We start from the raw sequence: 3,710 nt of genomic DNA, 5'->3' as shown, positions 1-3,710 counted from the left end.
ATGTTGTTTGTTTCCAAATAATCCATCATGTTATCTGCAATAATGCCTGTGAGTAATTTGAAGGTTGTTGGCAAGCATGTTATTGGTCTGTAGTTTTCAGGTGTTGTTCCTTTATCTGCATCTTTCTGAATCAAGTATGTTTTTCCAGTTGTCAACCATTCATCAATTTGGCCCTTTTGTAAAATTTCATTCAGTTGCCTGGCCAATATTGCATGTAAACTGGTCAGATATTTGAGCCAGAAACCATGTAATTGGTCCTTTCCAGGTGATGTCCAATTCTTTACCTTTTTAACTCGATTTTTGACCATCTCAGTTGTTATTTCTAATACTTGCATTTGCTTGTTGCCAATGCTTTTCTCAAAGTCATGTATCCACTTTGCTTCCTTGTTGTAGTCCTTTGCATTTTCCCACAATTCTTTCCAGAATTCAACTGTGGCCTGTTTTTCTGGTTTTTCACTTTTGGTGTCACCATTTACATTAAGACTTTGATAAAAACGCCGTTGGTCTGATCGAAATTGCTGATTTTGTTTATATTGGATGATTCGTGCCTCATATCTTTCAATTTTTCTAGCTGTTGCTGTTATCTGCTGTTTTGCAATCTCTACAGCTTCATTGATGTTTCTTGTATCCAATCTATATCTTCTGATTATATTATGATTTTGTTGTTTTTAAGCCGTTGCTCATGCATGTTCTTTAAGTTACTAGCATCTGCCCTTAATTTTTTGATTTTTTGTTCTAGACGGATTTTCCACTTTGGCTTTGATGCTTTTTCTGTTGTGTGACTAGGTACTTTAATTTTAATGCCTAGTTCATTAGTGACTATTACAGCTGCGCTGTACATTAACTGATTTGTTTCCAAGATGGATCCCGGTTCAATTGTTGAAAACACTGCATTAACCATTTTCATGATAGGGGCCAAAATTTTCTTAGGCACAGTTTTTAGTGATGGTAAACGTTGCCTTTCCTCATTAAGCAGAAAATGCTCCATGATCTTATCATGATATTATTATTATTATTATTATTATTATTATTATTATTATTATTATTATTTGTACAATCAGCCAGATGTTCAGACCGGGTTTGGCATTTTTGTCTACCTATCTAGTCCTTATCAAGGACCTGGGATAGGCAGATCTGGATGTTTGACAATGTTAGAAATATCATCGCAGGATGGAAGCCGTTCCAAATAAAGCTGCCTTCTGCAGTTGACTGCCTTCTGCAGTTTGTCAATGCCTATGGTGTTCAAGTGGTGCTCCAGTTGCTTTAGGATTGTACCCATGGTGCCTATTACGATTAGTATTACCCTTGCTTGCCTTTGCCATAGTCATTCTATTACTATTACTATTTCCAGAAGACACCAAAGTCATTATGGGATTTGGGAATAAGACTAAATATGACTTGACCCAAGAAACTGTGGTTCTGCGTGGAAGAGAGATCTTTGAGCATCTTCTTTTTGATGCTTTACAAATGTAATATATCACCTATATTTGACAAGAGTATCCCAAAGTGATTTATTACCAAGTGAAATAGAAAAAGTTGACAATTATAGCTGATCAAACATGTAAAAATCACAAAGCCAGCAAGTAAAATAGTAGATTTTAAAAGCTTTTTTTTAGTGTCAGAAGTTTGTTGCCTAGCACCTAAAAGAAAATATATTTTAATGACACCAAATGAACATGTCAGTGGAGTGAATTTCCCAAAGTGGGCACCATTGCAGTTAAACCCCATCTTCAATCATATTGTCCTTAACTTCAGAAGGGACACTTACATGGAGGGAATTATTTGCTGAAAAGCTTGATCCTAGTGACATCAGGAATTTTAGCCCTACTATTATAAGAAGAATATCAAGTGTATTTCGCACTGCTGTGTGGCAGCAGGCACCATTACCAGGAGTGGAAAGGCTATTATGCAGATGATAAATGAGTTAAGGATAGGTATGGTGGAGGAGACTGGGTGGCTGACATAATTATAGATTACATATGTAATATTAGAATCCACAGAGTGGAACTGAGCTACCTATCCTACTATTCTGGCTTGTGTTAGCATTAATCTGTAGCATTAAGAATAGGTGGCTGCTAGTTTATGACTAAAACATAGCCTAAGACACCCAACGTGAGTAGGTTTCCTGCTTGCAAGCACTCCAGAAGCATCTGGTTGACCATGATGAGAAACTAAATATGAAGTATCAGTACTGTTTTACCAGTATATAAAGCCTTAGTGAGAACACACTTAGAATGCTGAATCCAGTTTTGGTCACCATATTATAAAAAAAGAAGTAGAAACTCTGGAAAGAGCTTAGACAAGAGCAACAAAGATGATTAGGGGACTGGAGACTAAAACATATGAAGAACGATTGCAGGAACTGGGTATGTTTAGTTTAATGAAAAGAAGGACTAGGGGAGACCTACTCATTTCCCGCCAGTAAATAGAAACTCTTCTCCCCAATCTAGGCTGGGGGAATTCTGGGATATGAAGTCCACACATCTTAAAGCTGCCAAGGTTGAGAAATACCACTCTACTCACATTAGCCACATTGCTCTCATTCCTGTCCCATCTGCCTTTGGAATTTAAACTGGGAGGAGTGTCCTAGTTTTCTTCTCTGAAGAAACAGTTCCAATCCAGACCATCATGATGTTCTTTTTCTTTCAACAATCTAGATCTCCAAACTTGGCAATTTTAAGACTTGAGAACTTCAACTCCCAGAATTATTCAGATAGCCATGCTCACTGGGAAATTCTGGGAGTTGGAGTCCATAAATCTTAAAGTTGCCAAATTTGCAGCCCTCTGGTCTAGACCATTGCTCTGAATCATTACACCAGCCATATTCATTTTCCAATCAGAACTGTTACCTGGAGGTTTTATTTCTAGAGTATATATCATTATCGTCACTACTGTCATCTAATCTCTTGACTAAAACATTACCCTGTGATTGATTTTGTTCCTCATGTACAGTTCCTTAATTTGTAGTGTATACGTTTTTTTATTCTAGCATCAATAAAATGATGGGGGGGAGCAGTGATGTCACGCAACTTCAGGCATGCATCCACTTTTGTAGATCAGGGGTTGGGGACCACTGGTTTATGTGATATATAAGTGTTCCACAGTTCAAAGGTGTCTACCCTTCTCCTATCTACTTTTTTCACAGTCCAAATTTTTCCACTAGCAATTGGAAAAAGTATTGCATTAACTAATCTGCATTTGGTTGTGAAGCTGATGTCTTTACTCTTCTAGATGTTATTCATGCCTGACATTGCAGTTCTTTCAAGTGCTATACACCTTCTGGTCTCAGTGCTACAATTTTGATAATTTTAGAGCCCAGGAAGATGAATTACTTTACTGTTTCGATTGATTGTTTAGAGGTAATTAAATCTCCCATGTTGTGTTTCTTCGATTTTCCCATTCTATATTTACCCTTATTTTTTGTCATAGATTTCCTCATTTTAAAGAGCAGTAAAGCTTTCCTTGTTAACTCTGTGGCCATTTACCTTTTCTATCACTTTGGTTCCTTAGGTTGTGTTTATTACAATCAACATCTTGAACTCTGTAGTGGAATGGATTTGCTAACCCAGACATTTTCTCCTCTACAAATGTAATAGAGATTTTCCTATCCTTTCTGGTTTGCTGCAGTGCGTCAATTAAATCTTCCCCAGTGTTTATGGATGCTGAGCTATTTTTATGTCCAACATTTAATATTTGCTCGGGTTGCTAAT

This window comes from Thamnophis elegans, chromosome 4 (genome assembly GCF_009769535.1).
Source record: "Thamnophis elegans isolate rThaEle1 chromosome 4, rThaEle1.pri, whole genome shotgun sequence".
Classification (NCBI taxonomy): Eukaryota; Metazoa; Chordata; class Lepidosauria; order Squamata; family Colubridae; genus Thamnophis; species Thamnophis elegans.
Note: the sequence above shows the minus strand (reverse complement) of the source record.